This window comes from Taudactylus pleione, unplaced genomic scaffold (assembly GCF_031769625.1).
Source record: "Taudactylus pleione unplaced genomic scaffold, aTauple2 ptg000329l, whole genome shotgun sequence".
NCBI classification, from domain to species: Eukaryota; Metazoa; Chordata; class Amphibia; order Anura; family Myobatrachidae; genus Taudactylus; species Taudactylus pleione.
Genome location: NW_028284730.1, coordinates 12,543,957 through 12,565,137, shown reverse-complemented (window position 1 = coordinate 12,565,137; position 21,181 = coordinate 12,543,957).

Here is a 21,181-nt window from a genome sequence, read left to right as displayed (position 1 = left end):
AGGTTGCACACGCTGACAATAACAAAGATGTAATACTTCCAGTGTAGGATGCACACGTTGACAATAATAAAGATGTAATACTTCCAGTGTAGGTTGCACACGCTGACACTAATAAAGATGTAATACTACCAGTGTAGGTTGCACACGCTGACACTAATAAAGATGTAATACTACCAGTGTAGGTTGCACACGCTGACAATAATAAAGATGTAATACTTCCAGTGTAGGATGCACACGCTGACACTAATAAAGATGTAATACTTCCAGTGTAGGTTGCACACGCTGACACTAATAAAGATGTAATACTACCAGTGTAGGTTGCACACGCTGACAATAATAAAGATGTAATACTTCCAGTGTAGGATGCACACGCTGACACTAATAAAGATGTAATACTTCCAGTGTAGGTTGCACACGCTGACACTAATAAAGATGTAATACTTCCAGTGTAGGTTGCACACGCTGACAATAATAAAGATGTAATACTTCAAGTGTAGGTTGCACACGCTGACACTAATAAAGATGTAATACTACCAGTGTAGGATGCACACGCTGACACTAATAAAGATGTAATACTTCCAGTGTAGGATGCACACGCTGACACTAATAAAGATGTAATACTTCCAGTGTAGGATGCACACGCTGACACTAATAAAAATTTAATACTACCAGTGTAGGATGCACACGCTGACACTAATAAAGATGTAATACTTCCAGTGTAGGATGCACACGCTGACACTAATAAAGATGTAATACTACCAGTGTAGGTTGCACACGCTGACACTAATAAAGATGTAATACTACCAGTGTAGGTTGCACACGCTGACACTAATAAAGATGTAATACTTCCAGTGTAGGTTGCACACGCTGACACTAATAAAGATGTAATACTTCCAGTGTAGGATGCACACGCTGACACTAATAAAGATGTAATACTACCAGTGTAGGTTGCACACGTTGACAATAATAAAGATGTAATACTTCCAGTGTAGGATGCACACGCTGACACTAATAAAGATGTAATACTTCCAGTGTAGGTTGTACACGCTGACAATAATAAAGATGTAATACTTCCAGTGTAGGTTGTACACGTTGACAATAATAAAGATGTAATAATACCAGTGTAGGTTGCACACGCTGACAATAATAAAGATGTAATACTTCCAGTGTAGGTTGCACACGCTGACAATAATAAAGATGTAATACTTCCAGTGTAGGTTGCACACGCTGACACTAATAAAGATGTAATACTACCAGTGTAGGTTGCACACGCTGACACTAATAAAGATGTAATACTTCCAGTGTAGGTTGCACACGTTGACAATAATAAAGATGTAATACTTCCAGTGTAGGTTGCACACGCTGACACTAATAAAGATGTAATACTTCCAGTGTAGGATGCACACGCTGACACTAATAAAAATTTAATACTACCAGTGTAGGATGCACACGCTGACACTAATAAAGATGTAATACTACCAGTGTAGGATGCACACGCTGACACTAATAAAGATGTAATACTTCCAGTGTAGGATGCACACGCTGACACTAATAAAGATGTAATACTACCAGTGTAGGTTGCACACGTTGACAATAATAAAGATGTAATACTTCCAGTGTAGGATGCACACGCTGACACTAATAAAGATGTAATACTTCCAGTGTAGGTTGTACACGCTGACAATAATAAAGATGTAATACTTCCAGTGTAGGTTGTACACGTTGACAATAATAAAGATGTAATACTACCAGTGTAGGTTGCACACGCTGACAATAATAAAGATGTAATACTTCCAGTGTAGGTTGCACACGCTGACAATAATAAAGATGTAATACTTCCAGTGTAGGTTGCACACGCTGACAATAATAAAGATGTAATACTTCCAGTGTAGGTTGCACACGTTGACAATAATAAAGATGTAATACTTCCAGTGTAGGTTGCACACGCTGACACTAATAAAGATGTAATACTTCCAGTGTAGGATGCACACGCTGACACTAATAAAGATGTAATACTTCCAGTGTAGGATGCACACGCTGACACTAATAAAAATTTAATACTACCAGTGTAGGATGCACACGCTGACACTAATAAAGATGTAATACTTCCAGTGTAGGTTGTACACGCTGACAATAATAAAGATGTAATACTTCCAGTGTAGGATGCACACGCTGACACTAATAAAGATGTAATACTACCAGTGTAGGTTGCACACGCTGACAATAATAAAGATGTAATACTTCCAGTGTAGGTTGCACACGCTGACAATAATAAAGATGTAATACTACCAGTGTAGGTTGCACACGCTGACAATAATAAAGATGTAATACTACCAGTGTAGGTTGCACACGCTGACAATAATAAAGATGTAATACTTCCAGTGTAGGTTGCACACGCTGACACTAATAAAGATGTAATACTACCAGTGTAGGTTGCACACGCTGACAATAACAAAGATGTAATACTTCCAGTGTAGGATGCACACGTTGACAATAATAAAGATGTAATACTTCCAGTGTAGGTTGCACACGCTGACACTAATAAAGATGTAATACTACCAGTGTAGGTTGCACACGCTGACACTAATAAAGATGTAATACTTCCAGTGTAGGTTGCACACGCTGACACTAATAAAGATGTAATACTTCCAGTGTAGGTTGCACACGCTGACACTAATAAAAATGTAATACTACCAGTGTAGGATGCACACGCTGACACTAATAAAGATGTAATACTACCAGTGTAGGATGCACACGCTGACACTAATAAAGATGTAATACTACCAGTGTAGGTTGCACACGCTGACACTAATAAAGATGTAATACTACCAGTGTAGGTTGCACACGCTGACACTAATAAAGATGTAATACTTCCAGTGTAGGTTGCACACGCTGACACTAATAAAGATGTAATACTTCCAGTGTAGGATGCACACGCTGACACTAATAAAGATGTAATACTACCAGTGTAGGTTGCACACGTTGACAATAATAAAGATGTAATACTTCCAGTGTAGGATGCACACGCTGACACTAATAAAGATGTAATACTTCCAGTGTAGGTTGTACACGCTGACAATAATAAAGATGTAATACTTCCAGTGTAGGTTGTACACGTTGACAATAATAAAGATGTAATACTACCAGTGTAGGTTGCACACGCTGACAATAATAAAGATGTAATACTTCCAGTGTAGGTTGCACACGCTGACAATAATAAAGATGTAATACTTCCAGTGTAGGTTGTACACGCTGACAATAATAAAGATGTAATACTTCCAGTGTAGGTTGTACACGTTGACAATAATAAAGATGTAATACTTCCAGTGTAGGTTGCACACGCTGACACTAATAAAGATGTAATACTACCAGTGTAGGATGCACACGCTGACACTAATAAAGATGTAATACTTCCAGTGTAGGATGCACACGCTGACACTAATAAAGATGTAATACTTCCAGTGTAGGATGCACACGCTGACACTAATAAAGATGTAATACTTCCAGTGTAGGATGCACACGCTGACACTAATAAAGATGTAATACTACCAGTGTAGGTTGCACACGTTGACAATAATAAAGATGTAATACTTCCAGTGTAGGATGCACACGCTGACACTAATAAAGATGTAATACTTCCAGTGTAGGTTGTACACGCTGACAATAATAAAGATGTAATACTTCCAGTGTAGGTTGTACACGTTGACAATAATAAAGATGTAATACTACCAGTGTAGGTTGCACACGCTGACAATAATAAAGATGTAATACTTCCAGTGTAGGTTGCACACGCTGACACTAATAAAGATGTAATACTTCCAGTGTAGGTTGTACACGCTGACAATAATAAAGATGTAATACTTCCAGTGTAGGTTGCACACGTTGACAATAATAAAGATGTAATACTACCAGTGTAGGTTGCACACGCTGACACTAATAAAGATGTAATACTTCCAGTGTAGGTTGCACACGTTGACAATAATAAAGATGTAATACTTCCAGTGTAGGTTGCACACGCTGACACTAATAAAGATGTAATACTTCCAGTGTAGGTTGCACACGCTGACACTAATAAAGATGTAATACTTCCAGTGTAGGTTGCACACGCTGACACTAATAAAGATGTAATACTTCCAGTGTAGGTTGTACACGCTGACAATAATAAAGATGTAATACTTCCAGTGTAGGTTGTACACGTTGACAATAATAAAGATGTAATACTACCAGTGTAGGTTGCACACGCTGACAATAATAAAGATGTAATACTTCCAGTGTAGGTTGCACACGCTGACAATAATAAAGATGTAATACTTCCAGTGTAGGATGCACACGCTGACACTAATAAAGATGTAATACTACCAGTGTAGGTTGCACACGCTGACAATAATAAAGATGTAATACTTCCAGTGTAGGATGCACACGCTGACACTAATAAAGATGTAATACTTCCAGTGTAGGTTGCACACGCTGACACTAATAAAGATGTAATACTTCCAGTGTAGGTTGTACACGCTGACAATAATAAAGATGTAATACTTCAAGTGTAGGTTGCACACGCTGACACTAATAAAGATGTAATACTACCAGTGTAGGATGCACACGCTGACACTAATAAAGATGTAATACTTCCAGTGTAGGATGCACACGCTGACACTAATAAAGATGTAATACTTCCAGTGTAGGATGCACACGCTGACACTAATAAAAATTTAATACTACCAGTGTAGGATGCACACGCTGACACTAATAAAGATGTAATACTTCCAGTGTAGGATGCACACGCTGACACTAATAAAGATGTAATACTACCAGTGTAGGTTGCACACGCTGACACTAATAAAGATGTAATACTACCAGTGTAGGTTGCACACGCTGACACTAATAAAGATGTAATACTTCCAGTGTAGGTTGCACACGCTGACACTAATAAAGATGTAATACATCCAGTGTAGGATGCACACGCTGACACTAATAAAGATGTAATACTACCAGTGTAGGTTGCACACGTTGACAATAATAAAGATGTAATACTTCCAGTGTAGGATGCACACGCTGACACTAATAAAGATGTAATACTTCCAGTGTAGGTTGTACACGCTGACAATAATAAAGATGTAATACTTCCAGTGTAGGTTGTACACGTTGACAATAATAAAGATGTAATACTACCAGTGTAGGTTGCACACGCTGACAATAATAAAGATGTAATACTTCCAGTGTAGGTTGCACACGCTGACAATAATAAAGATGTAATACTTCCAGTGTAGGTTGCACACGCTGACACTAATAAAGATGTAATACTTCCAGTGTAGGATGCACACGCTGACAATAATAAAGATGTAATACTACCAGTGTAGGTTGCACACGTTGACAATAATAAAGATGTAATACTTCCAGTGTAGGATGCACACGCTGACACTAATAAAGATGTAATACTTCCAGTGTAGGTTGTACACGTTGACAATAATAAAGATGTAATACTACCAGTGTAGGTTGCACACGCTGACAATAATAAAGATGTAATACTTCCAGTGTAGGTTGCACACGCTGACACTAATAAAGATGTAATACTTCCAGTGTAGGTTGCACACGCTGACAATAATAAAGATGTAATACTTCCAGTGTAGGTTGTACACGTTGACAATAATAAAGATGTAATACTTCCAGTGTAGGTTGCACACGCTGACACTAATAAAGATGTAATACTACCAGTGTAGGATGCACACGCTGACACTAATAAAGATGTAATACTTCCAGTGTAGGATGCACACGCTGACACTAATAAAGATGTAATACTTCCAGTGTAGGATGCACACGCTGACACTAATAAAGATGTAATACTTCCAGTGTAGGATGCACACGCTGACACTAATAAAGATGTAATACTACCAGTGTAGGTTGCACACGTTGACAATAATAAAGATGTAATACTTCCAGTGTAGGATGCACACGCTGACACTAATAAAGATGTAATACTTCCAGTGTAGGTTGTACAAGCTGACAATAATAAAGATGTAATACTTCCAGTGTAGGTTGTACACGTTGACAATAATAAAGATGTAATACTACCAGTGTAGGTTGCACACGCTGACAATAATAAAGATGTAATACTTCCAGTGTAGGTTGCACACGCTGACACTAATAAAGATGTAATACTTCCAGTGTAGGTTGTACACGCTGACAATAATAAAGATGTAATACTTCCAGTGTAGGTTGCACACGTTGACAATAATAAAGATGTAATACTACCAGTGTAGGTTGCACACGCTGACACTAATAAAGATGTAATACTTCCAGTGTAGGTTGCACACGTTGACAATAATAAAGATGTAATACTTCCAGTGTAGGTTGCACACGCTGACACTAATAAAGATGTAATACTTCCAGTGTAGGTTGCACACGCTGACACTAATAAAGATGTAATACTTCCAGTGTAGGTTGCACACGCTGACACTAATAAAGATGTAATACTTCCAGTGTAGGTTGTACACGCTGACAATAATAAAGATGTAATACTTCCAGTGTAGGTTGTACACGTTGACAATAATAAAGATGTAATACTACCAGTGTAGGTTGCACACGCTGACAATAATAAAGATGTAATACTTCCAGTGTAGGTTGCACACGCTGACAATAATAAAGATGTAATACTTCCAGTGTAGGATGCACACGCTGACACTAATAAAGATGTAATACTACCAGTGTAGGTTGCACACGCTGACAATAATAAAGATGTAATACTTCCAGTGTAGGATGCACACGCTGACACTAATAAAGATGTAATACTTCCAGTGTAGGTTGCACACGCTGACACTAATAAAGATGTAATACTTCCAGTGTAGGTTGTACACGCTGACAATAATAAAGATGTAATACTTCAAGTGTAGGTTGCACACGCTGACACTAATAAAGATGTAATACTACCAGTGTAGGATGCACACGCTGACACTAATAAAGATGTAATACTTCCAGTGTAGGATGCACACGCTGACACTAATAAAGATGTAATACTTCCAGTGTAGGATGCACACGCTGACACTAATAAAAATTTAATACTACCAGTGTAGGATGCACACGCTGACACTAATAAAGATGTAATACTTCCAGTGTAGGATGCACACGCTGACACTAATAAAGATGTAATACTACCAGTGTAGGTTGCACACGCTGACACTAATAAAGATGTAATACTACCAGTGTAGGTTGCACACGCTGACACTAATAAAGATGTAATACTTCCAGTGTAGGTTGCACACGCTGACACTAATAAAGATGTAATACATCCAGTGTAGGATGCACACGCTGACACTAATAAAGATGTAATACTACCAGTGTAGGTTGCACACGTTGACAATAATAAAGATGTAATACTTCCAGTGTAGGATGCACACGCTGACACTAATAAAGATGTAATACTTCCAGTGTAGGTTGTACACGCTGACAATAATAAAGATGTAATACTTCCAGTGTAGGTTGTACACGTTGACAATAATAAAGATGTAATACTACCAGTGTAGGTTGCACACGCTGACAATAATAAAGATGTAATACTTCCAGTGTAGGTTGCACACGCTGACAATAATAAAGATGTAATACTTCCAGTGTAGGTTGCACACGCTGACACTAATAAAGATGTAATACTTCCAGTGTAGGATGCACACGCTGACAATAATAAAGATGTAATACTACCAGTGTAGGTTGCACACGTTGACAATAATAAAGATGTAATACTTCCAGTGTAGGATGCACACGCTGACACTAATAAAGATGTAATACTTCCAGTGTAGGTTGTACACGTTGACAATAATAAAGATGTAATACTACCAGTGTAGGTTGCACACGCTGACAATAATAAAGATGTAATACTTCCAGTGTAGGTTGCACACGCTGACACTAATAAAGATGTAATACTTCCAGTGTAGGTTGCACACGCTGACAATAATAAAGATGTAATACTTCCAGTGTAGGTTGTACACGCTGACAATAATAAAGATGTAATACTTCCAGTGTAGGTTGCACACGCTGACACTAATAAAGATGTAATACTACCAGTGTAGGTTGCACACGCTGACACTAATAAAGATGTAATACTACCAGTGTAGGTTGCACACGTTGACAATAATAAAGATGTAATACTTCCAGTGTAGGTTGCACACGCTGACACTAATAAAGATGTAATACTACCAGTGTAGGTTGCACACGCTGACACTAATAAAGATGTAATACTACCAGTGTAGGTTGCACACGCTGACACTAATAAAGATGTAATACTACCAGTGTAGGTTGCACACGCTGACAATAATAAAGATGTAATACTACCAGTGTAGGTTGCACACGCTGACAATAATAAAGATGTAATACTTCCAGTGTAGGATGCACACGCTGACACTAATAAAGATGTAATACTTCCAGTGTAGGTTGCACACGCTGACACTAATAAAGATGTAATACTACCAGTGTAGGTTGCACACGCTGACACTAATAAAGATGTAATACTTCCAGTGTAGGATGCACACGCTGACACTAATAAAGATGTAATACTACCAGTGTAGGTTGCACACGCTGACACTAATAAAGATGTAATACTACCAGTGTAGGTTGCACACGCTGACACTAATAAAGATGTAATACTTCCAGTGTAGGATGCACACGCTGACACTAATAAAGATGTAATACTTCCAGTGTAGGATGCACACGCTGACACTAATAAAGATGTAATACTTCCAGTGTAGGTTGTACACGCTGACAATAATAAAGATGTAATACTTCCAGTGTAGGATGCACACGCTGACACTAATAAAGATGTAATACTACCAGTGTAGGTTGCACACGCTGACAATAATAAAGATGTAATACTACCAGTGTAGGTTGCACACGCTGACAATAATAAAGATGTAATACTTCCAGTGTAGGTTGCACACGCTGACACTAATAAAGATGTAATACTACCAGTGTAGGTTGCACACGCTGACAATAACAAAGATGTAATACTTCCAGTGTAGGATGCACACGCTGACACTAATAAAGATGTAATACTTCCAGTGTAGGATGCACACGCTGACACTAATAAAGATGTAATACTACCAGTGTAGGTTGCACACGCTGACACTAATAAAGATGTAATACTACCAGTGTAGGTTGCACACGCTGACACTAATAAAGATGTAATACTTCCAGTGTAGGTTGCACACGCTGACACTAATAAAGATGTAATACTTCCAGTGTAGGATGCACACGCTGACAATAATAAAGATGTAATACTTCCAGTGTAGGTTGTACACGTTGACAATAATAAAGATGTAATACTTCCAGTGTAGGTTGCACACGCTGACACTAATAAAGATGTAATACTACCAGTGTAGGATGCACACGCTGACAATAATAAAGATGTAATACTTCCAGTGTAGGATGCACACGCTGACACTAATAAAGATGTAATACTACCAGTGTAGGTTGCACACGCTGACAATAATAAAGATGTAATACTTCCAGTGTAGGTTGCACACGCTGACAATAATAAAGATGTAATACTTCCAGTGTAGGTTGCACACGCTGACAATAATAAAGATGTAATACTTCCAGTGTAGGTTGCACACGTTGACAATAATAAAGATGTAATACTTCCAGTGTAGGTTGCACACGCTGACACTAATAAAGATGTAATACTACCAGTGTAGGATGCACACGCTGACAATAATAAAGATGTAATACTTCCAGTGTAGGATGCACACGCTGACACTAATAAAGATGTAATACTTCCAGTGTAGGATGCACACGCTGACACTAATAAAAATTTAATACTACCAGTGTAGGATGCACACGCTGACACTAATAAAGATGTAATACTACCAGTGTAGGATGCACACGCTGACACTAATAAAGATGTAATACTTCCAGTGTAGGATGCACACGCTGACACTAATAAAGATGTAATACTACCAGTGTAGGTTGCACACGCTGACAATAATAAAGATGTAATACTACCAGTGTAGGTTGCACACGCTAACACTAATAAAGATGTAATACTACCAGTGTAGGTTGCACACGCTGACACTAATAAAGATGTAATACTACCAGTGTAGGTTGCACACGCTGACACTAATAAAGATGTAATACTTCCAGTGTAGGTTGCACACGCTGACACTAATAAAGATGTAATACTTCCAGTGTAGGATGCACACGCTGACACTAATAAAGATGTAATACTACCAGTGTAGGTTGCACACGTTGACAATAATAAAGATGTAATACTTCCAGTGTAGGATGCACACGCTGACACTAATAAAGATGTAATACTTCCAGTGTAGGTTGTACACGCTGACAATAATAAAGATGTAATACTTCCAGTGTAGGTTGCACACGTTGACAATAATAAAGATGTAATACTACCAGTGTAGGTTGCACACGCTGACACTAATAAAGATGTAATACTTCCAGTGTAGGTTGCACACGCTGACACTAATAAAGATGTAATACTTCCAGTGTAGGATGCACACGCTGACACTAATAAAGATGTAATACTACCAGTGTAGGTTGCACACGTTGACAATAATAAAGATGTAATACTTCCAGTGTAGGTTGCACACGCTGACACTAATAAAGATGTAATACTTCCAGTGTAGGTTGTACACGCTGACAATAATAAAGATGTAATACTTCCAGTGTAGGTTGCACACGCTGACAATAATAAAGATGTAATACTTCCAGTGTAGGTTGTACACGCTGACAATAATAAAGATGTAATACTTCCAGTGTAGGTTGCACACGTTGACAATAATAAAGATGTAATACTTCCAGTGTAGGTTGCACACGCTGACACTAATAAAGATGTAATACTACCAGTGTAGGATGCACACGCTGACACTAATAAAGATGTAATACTTCCAGTGTAGGATGCACACGCTGACACTAATAAAGATGTAATACTTCCAGTGTAGGATGCACACGCTGACACTAATAAAAATTTAATACTACCAGTGTAGGATGCACACGCTGACACTAATAAAGATGTAATACTACCAGTGTAGGATGCACACGCTGACACTAATAAAGATGTAATACTTCCAGTGTAGGATGCACACGCTGACACTAATAAAGATGTAATACTACCAGTGTAGGTTGCACACGCTGACAATAATAAAGATGTAATACTACCAGTGTAGGTTGCACACGCTAACACTAATAAAGATGTAATACTACCAGTGTAGGTTGCACACGCTGACACTAATAAAGATGTAATACTACCAGTGTAGGTTGCACACGCTGACACTAATAAAGATGTAATACTTCCAGTGTAGGTTGCACACGTTGACAATAATAAAGATGTAATACTTCCAGTGTAGGTTGCACACGCTGACACTAATAAAGATGTAATACTTCCAGTGTAGGATGCACACGCTGACACTAATAAAAATTTAATACTACCAGTGTAGGATGCACACGCTGACACTAATAAAGATGTAATACTACCAGTGTAGGATGCACACGCTGACACTAATAAAGATGTAATACTTCCAGTGTAGGATGCACACGCTGACACTAATAAAGATGTAATACTACCAGTGTAGGTTGCACACGTTGACAATAATAAAGATGTAATACTTCCAGTGTAGGATGCACACGCTGACACTAATAAAGATGTAATACTTCCAGTGTAGGTTGTACACGCTGACAATAATAAAGATGTAATACTTCCAGTGTAGGTTGTACACGTTGACAATAATAAAGATGTAATACTACCAGTGTAGGTTGCACACGCTGACAATAATAAAGATGTAATACTTCCAGTGTAGGTTGCACACGCTGACAATAATAAAGATGTAATACTTCCAGTGTAGGTTGCACACGCTGACAATAATAAAGATGTAATACTTCCAGTGTAGGTTGCACACGTTGACAATAATAAAGATGTAATACTTCCAGTGTAGGTTGCACACGCTGACACTAATAAAGATGTAATACTTCCAGTGTAGGATGCACACGCTGACACTAATAAAGATGTAATACTTCCAGTGTAGGATGCACACGCTGACACTAATAAAAATTTAATACTACCAGTGTAGGATGCACACGCTGACACTAATAAAGATGTAATACTTCCAGTGTAGGTTGTACACGCTGACAATAATAAAGATGTAATACTTCCAGTGTAGGATGCACACGCTGACACTAATAAAGATGTAATACTACCAGTGTAGGTTGCACACGCTGACAATAATAAAGATGTAATACTTCCAGTGTAGGTTGCACACGCTGACAATAATAAAGATGTAATACTACCAGTGTAGGTTGCACACGCTGACAATAATAAAGATGTAATACTACCAGTGTAGGTTGCACACGCTGACAATAATAAAGATGTAATACTTCCAGTGTAGGTTGCACACGCTGACACTAATAAAGATGTAATACTACCAGTGTAGGTTGCACACGCTGACAATAACAAAGATGTAATACTTCCAGTGTAGGATGCACACGTTGACAATAATAAAGATGTAATACTTCCAGTGTAGGTTGCACACGCTGACACTAATAAAGATGTAATACTACCAGTGTAGGTTGCACACGCTGACACTAATAAAGATGTAATACTTCCAGTGTAGGTTGCACACGCTGACACTAATAAAGATGTAATACTTCCAGTGTAGGTTGCACACGCTGACACTAATAAAAATGTAATACTACCAGTGTAGGATGCACACGCTGACACTAATAAAGATGTAATACTACCAGTGTAGGATGCACACGCTGACACTAATAAAGATGTAATACTACCAGTGTAGGTTGCACACGCTGACACTAATAAAGATGTAATACTACCAGTGTAGGTTGCACACGCTGACACTAATAAAGATGTAATACTTCCAGTGTAGGTTGCACACGCTGACACTAATAAAGATGTAATACTTCCAGTGTAGGATGCACACGCTGACACTAATAAAGATGTAATACTACCAGTGTAGGTTGCACACGTTGACAATAATAAAGATGTAATACTTCCAGTGTAGGATGCACACGCTGACACTAATAAAGATGTAATACTTCCAGTGTAGGTTGTACACGCTGACAATAATAAAGATGTAATACTTCCAGTGTAGGTTGTACACGTTGACAATAATAAAGATGTAATACTACCAGTGTAGGTTGCACACGCTGACAATAATAAAGATGTAATACTTCCAGTGTAGGTTGCACACGCTGACAATAATAAAGATGTAATACTTCCAGTGTAGGTTGTACACGCTGACAATAATAAAGATGTAATACTTCCAGTGTAGGTTGTACACGTTGACAATAATAAAGATGTAATACTTCCAGTGTAGGTTGCACACGCTGACACTAATAAAGATGTAATACTACCAGTGTAGGATGCACACGCTGACACTAATAAAGATGTAATACTTCCAGTGTAGGATGCACACGCTGACACTAATAAAGATGTAATACTTCCAGTGTAGGATGCACACGCTGACACTAATAAAGATGTAATACTTCCAGTGTAGGATGCACACGCTGACACTAATAAAGATGTAATACTACCAGTGTAGGTTGCACACGTTGACAATAATAAAGATGTAATACTTCCAGTGTAGGATGCACACGCTGACACTAATAAAGATGTAATACTTCCAGTGTAGGTTGTACACGCTGACAATAATAAAGATGTAATACTTCCAGTGTAGGTTGTACACGTTGACAATAATAAAGATGTAATACTACCAGTGTAGGTTGCACACGCTGACAATAATAAAGATGTAATACTTCCAGTGTAGGTTGCACACGCTGACACTAATAAAGATGTAATACTTCCAGTGTAGGTTGTACACGCTGACAATAATAAAGATGTAATACTTCCAGTGTAGGTTGCACACGTTGACAATAATAAAGATGTAATACTACCAGTGTAGGTTGCACACGCTGACACTAATAAAGATGTAATACTTCCAGTGTAGGTTGCACACGTTGACAATAATAAAGATGTAATACTTCCAGTGTAGGTTGCACACGCTGACACTAATAAAGATGTAATACTTCCAGTGTAGGTTGCACACGCTGACACTAATAAAGATGTAATACTTCCAGTGTAGGTTGCACACGCTGACACTAATAAAGATGTAATACTTCCAGTGTAGGTTGTACACGCTGACAATAATAAAGATGTAATACTTCCAGTGTAGGTTGTACACGTTGACAATAATAAAGATGTAATACTACCAGTGTAGGTTGCACACGCTGACAATAATAAAGATGTAATACTTCCAGTGTAGGTTGCACACGCTGACAATAATAAAGATGTAATACTTCCAGTGTAGGATGCACACGCTGACACTAATAAAGATGTAATACTACCAGTGTAGGTTGCACACGCTGACAATAATAAAGATGTAATACTTCCAGTGTAGGATGCACACGCTGACACTAATAAAGATGTAATACTTCCAGTGTAGGTTGCACACGCTGACACTAATAAAGATGTAATACTTCCAGTGTAGGTTGTACACGCTGACAATAATAAAGATGTAATACTTCAAGTGTAGGTTGCACACGCTGACACTAATAAAGATGTAATACTACCAGTGTAGGATGCACACGCTGACACTAATAAAGATGTAATACTTCCAGTGTAGGATGCACACGCTGACACTAATAAAGATGTAATACTTCCAGTGTAGGATGCACACGCTGACACTAATAAAAATTTAATACTACCAGTGTAGGATGCACACGCTGACACTAATAAAGATGTAATACTTCCAGTGTAGGATGCACACGCTGACACTAATAAAGATGTAATACTACCAGTGTAGGTTGCACACGCTGACACTAATAAAGATGTAATACTACCAGTGTAGGTTGCACACGCTGACACTAATAAAGATGTAATACTTCCAGTGTAGGTTGCACACGCTGACACTAATAAAGATGTAATACATCCAGTGTAGGATGCACACGCTGACACTAATAAAGATGTAATACTACCAGTGTAGGTTGCACACGTTGACAATAATAAAGATGTAATACTTCCAGTGTAGGATGCACACGCTGACACTAATAAAGATGTAATACTTCCAGTGTAGGTTGTACACGCTGACAATAATAAAGATGTAATACTTCCAGTGTAGGTTGTACACGTTGACAATAATAAAGATGTAATACTACCAGTGTAGGTTGCACACGCTGACAATAATAAAGATGTAATACTTCCAGTGTAGGTTGCACACGCTGACAATAATAAAGATGTAATACTTCCAGTGTAGGTTGCACACGCTGACACTAATAAAGATGTAATACTTCCAGTGTAGGATGCACACGCTGACAATAATAAAGATGTAATACTACCAGTGTAGGTTGCACACGTTGACAATAATAAAGATGTAATACTTCCAGTGTAGGATGCACACGCTGACACTAATAAAGATGTAATACTTCCAGTGTAGGTTGTACACGTTGACAATAATAAAGATGTAATACTACCAGTGTAGGTTGCACATGCTGACAATAATAAAGATGTAATACTTCCAGTGTAGGTTGCACACGCTGACACTAATAAAGATGTAATACTTCCAGTGTAGGTTGCACACGCTGACAATAATAAAGATGTAATACTTCCAGTGTAGGTTGTACACGCTGACAATAATAAAGATGTAATACTTCCAGTGTAGGTTGCACACGCTGACACTAATAAAGATGTAATACTACCAGTGTAGGTTGCACACGCTGACACTAATAAAGATGTAATACTACCAGTGTAGGTTGCACACGTTGACAATAATAAAGATGTAATACTTCCAGTGTAGGTTGCACACGCTGACACTAATAAAGATGTAATACTACCAGTGTAGGTTGCACACGCTGACACTAATAAAGATGTAATACTACCAGTGTAGGTTGCACACGCTGACACTAATAAAGATGTAATACTACCAGTGTAGGTTGCACACGCTGACAATAATAAAGATGTAATACTACCAGTGTAGGTTGCACACGCTGACAATAATAAAGATGTAATACTTCCAGTGTAGGATGCACACGCTGACACTAATAAAGATGTAATACTTCCAGTGTAGGTTGCACACGCTGACACTAATAAAGATGTAATACTACCAGTGTAGGTTGCACACGCTGACACTAATAAAGATGTAATACTTCCAGTGTAGGATGCACACGCTGACACTAATAAAGATGTAATACTACCAGTGTAGGTTGCACACGCTGACACTAATAAAGATGTAATACTACCAGTGTAGGTTGCACACGCTGACACTAATAAAGATGTAATACTTCCAGTGTAGGATGCACACGCTGACAATAATAAAGATGTAATACTACCAGTGTAGGTTGCACACGCTGACACTAATAAAGATGTAATACTACCAGTGTAGGTTGCACACGCTGACACTAATAAAGATGTAATACTTCCAGTGTAGGATGCACACGCTGACACTAATAAAGATGTAATACTTCCAGTGTAGGATGCACACGCTGACACTAATAAAGATGTAATACTACCAGTGTAGGTTGCACACGTTGACAATAATAAAGATGTAATACTTCCAGTGTAGGATGCACACGCTGACACTAATAAAGATGTAATACTTCCAGTGTAGGTTGTACACGCTGACAATAATAAAGATGTAATACTTCCAGTGTAGGTTGTACACGTTGACAATAATAAAGATGTAATACTACCAGTGTAGGTTGCACACGCTGACAATAATAAAGATGTAATACTTCCAGTGTAGGTTGCACACGCTGACAATAATAAAGATGTAATACTTCCAGTGTAGGTTGTACACGCTGACAATAATAAAGATGTAATACTTCCAGTGTAGGTTGCACACGTTGACAATAATAAAGATGTAATACTTCCAGTGTAGGTTGCACACGCTGACACTAATAAAGATGTTATACTTCCAGTGTAGGTTGCACACGTTGACAATAATAAAGATGTAATACTTCCAGTGTAGGTTGCACACGCTGACACTAATAAAGATGTAATACTACCAGTGTAGGATGCACACGCTGACACTAATAAAGATGTAATACTACCAGTGTAGGATGCACACGCTGACACTAATAAAGATGTAATACTTCCAGTGTAGGATGCACACGCTGACACTAATAAAGATGTAATACTTCCAGTGTAGGTTGTACACGCTGACAATAATAAAGATGTAATACTTCCAGTGTAGGATGCACACGCTGACACTAATAAAGATGTAATACTACCAGTGTAGGTTGCACACGCTGACAATAATAAAGATGTAATACTACCAGTGTAGGTTGCACACGCTGACAATAATAAAGATGTAATACTTCCAGTGTAGGTTGCACACGCTGACACTAATAAAGATGTAATACTACCAGTGTAGGTTGCACACGCTGACAATAACAAAGATGTAATACTTCCAGTGTAGGATGCACACGCTGACACTAATAAAGATGTAATACTTCCAGTGTAGGTTGCACACGTTGACAATAATAAAGATGTAATACTTCCAGTGTAGGTTGCACACGCTGACACTAATAAAGATGTAATACTTCCAGTGTAGGATGCACACGCTGACACTAATAAAAATTTAATACTACCAGTGTAGGATGCACACGCTGACACTAATAAAGATGTAATACTACCAGTGTAGGATGCACACGCTGACACTAATAAAGATGTAATACTTCCAGTGTAGGATGCACACGCTGACACTAATAAAGATGTAATACTACCAGTGTAGGTTGCACACGTTGACAATAATAAAGATGTAATACTTCCAGTGTAGGATGCACACGCTGACACTAATAAAGATGTAATACTTCCAGTGTAGGTTGTACACGCTGACAATAATAAAGATGTAATACTTCCAGTGTAGGTTGTACACGTTGACAATAATAAAGATGTAATACTACCAGTGTAGGTTGCACACGCTGACAATAATAAAGATGTAATACTTCCAGTGTAGGTTGCACACGCTGACAATAATAAAGATGTAATACTTCCAGTGTAGGTTGCACACGCTGACAATAATAAAGATGTAATACTTCCAGTGTAGGTTGCACACGTTGACAATAATAAAGATGTAATACTTCCAGTGTAGGTTGCACACGCTGACACTAATAAAGATGTAATACTTCCAGTGTAGGATGCACACGCTGACACTAATAAAGATGTAATACTTCCAGTGTAGGATGCACACGCTGACACTAATAAAAATTTAATACTACCAGTGTAGGATGCACACGCTGACACTAATAAAGATGTAATACTTCCAGTGTAGGTTGTACACGCTGACAATAATAAAGATGTAATACTTCCAGTGTAGGATGCACACGCTGACACTAATAAAGATGTAATACTACCAGTGTAGGTTGCACACGCTGACAATAATAAAGATGTAATACTTCCAGTGTAGGTTGCACACGCTGACAATAATAAAGATGTAATACTACCAGTGTAGGTTGCACACGCTGACAATAATAAAGATGTAATACTACCAGTGTAGGTTGCACACGCTGACAATAATAAAGATGTAATACTTCCAGTGTAGGTTGCACACGCTGACACTAATAAAGATGTAATACTACCAGTGTAGGTTGCACACGCTGACAATAACAAAGATGTAATACTTCCAGTGTAGGATGCACACGTTGACAATAATAAAGATGTAATACTTCCAGTGTAGGTTGCACACGCTGACACTAATAAAGATGTAATACTACCAGTGTAGGTTGCACACGCTGACACTAATAAAGATGTAATACTTCCAGTGTAGGTTGCACACGCTGACACTAATAAAGATGTAATACTTCCAGTGTAGGTTGCACACGCTGACACTAATAAAAATGTAATACTACCAGTGTAGGATGCACACGCTGACACTAATAAAGATGTAATACTACCAGTGTAGGATGCACACGCTGACACTAATAAAGATGTAATACTACCAGTGTAGGTTGCACACGCTGACACTAATAAAGATGTAATACTACCAGTGTAGGTTGCACACGCTGACACTAATAAAGATGTAATACTTCCAGTGTAGGTTGCACACGCTGACACTAATAAAGATGTAATACTTCCAGTGTAGGATGCACACGCTGACACTAATAAAGATGTAATACTACCAGTGTAGGTTGCACACGTTGACAATAATAAAGATGTAATACTTCCAGTGTAGGATGCACACGCTGACACTAATAAAGATGTAATACTTCCAGTGTAGGTTGTACACGCTGACAATAATAAAGATGTAATACTTCCAGTGTAGGTTGTACACGTTGACAATAATAAAGATGTAATACTACCAGTGTAGGTTGCACACGCTGACAATAATAAAGATGTAATACTTCCAGTGTAGGTTGCACACGCTGACAATAATAAAGATGTAATACTTCCAGTGTAGGTTGTACACGCTGACAATAATAAAGATGTAATACTTCCAGTGTAGGTTGTACACGTTGACAATAATAAAGATGTAATACTTCCAGTGTAGGTTGCACACGCTGACACTAATAAAGATGTAATACTACCAGTGTAGGATGCACACGCTGACACTAATAAAGATGTAATACTTCCAGTGTAGGATGCACACGCTGACACTAATAAAGATGTAATACTTCCAGTGTAGGATGCACACGCTGACACTAATAAAGATGTAATACTTCCAGTGTAGGATGCACACGCTGACACTAATAAAGATGTAATACTACCAGTGTAGGTTGCACACGTTGACAATAATAAAGATGTAATACTTCCAGTGTAGGATGCACACGCTGACACTAATAAAGATGTAATACTTCCAGTGTAGGTTGTACACGCTGACAATAATAAAGATGTAATACTTCCAGTGTAGGTTGTACACGTTGACAATAATAAAGATGTAATACTACCAGTGTAGGTTGCACACGCTGACAATAATAAAGATGTAATACTTCCAGTGTAGGTTGCACACGCTGACAATAATAAAGATGTAATACTTCCAGTGTAGGTTGTACACGCTGACAATAATAAAGATGTAATACTTCCAGTGTAGGTTGTACACGTTGACAATAATAAAGATGTAATACTTCCAGTGTAGGTTGCACACGCTGACACTAATAAAGATGTAATACTACCAGTGTAGGATGCACACGCTGACACTAATAAAGATGTAATACTTCCAGTGTAGGATGCACACGCTGACACTAATAAAGATGTAATACTTCCAGTGTAGGATGCACACGCTGACACTAATAAAGATGTAATACTTCCAGTGTAGGATGCACACGCTGACACTAATAAAGATGTAATACTACCAGTGTAGGTTGCACACGTTGACAATAATAAAGATGTAATACTTCCAGTGTAGGATGCACACGCTGACACTAATAAAGATGTAATACTTCCAGTGTAGGTTGTACACGCTGACAATAATAAAGATGTAATACTTCCAGTGTAGGTTGTACACGTTGACAATAATAAAGATGTAATACTACCAGTGTAGGTTGCACACGCTGACAATAATAAAGATGTAATACTTCCAGTGTAGGTTGCACACGCTGACACTAATAAAGATGTAATACTTCCAGTGTAGGTTGTACACGCTGACAATAATAAAGATGTAATACTTCCAGTGTAGGTTGCACACGTTGACAATAATAAAGATGTAATACTACCAGTGTAGGTTGCACACGCTGACACTAATAAAGATGTAATACTTCCAGTGTAGGTTGCACACGTTGACAATAATAAAGATGTAATACTTCCAGTGTAGGTTGCACACGCTGACACTAATAAAGATGTAATACTTCCAGTGTAGGTTGCACACGCTGACACTAATAAAGATGTAATACTTCCAGTGTAGGTTGCACACGCTGACACTAATAAAGATGTAATACTTCCAGTGTAGGTTGTACACGCTGACAATAATAAAGATGTAATACTTCCAGTGTAGGTTGTACACGTTGACAATAATAAAGATGTAATACTACCAGTGTAGGTTGCACACGCTGACAATAATAAAGATGTAATACTTCCAGTGTAGGTTGCACACGCTGACAATAATAAAGATGTAATACTTCCAGTGTAGGATGCACACGCTGACACTAATAAATATGTAATACTACCAGTGTAGGTTGCACACGCTGACAATAATAAAGATGTAATACTTCCAGTGTAGGATGCACACGCTGACACTAATAAAGATGT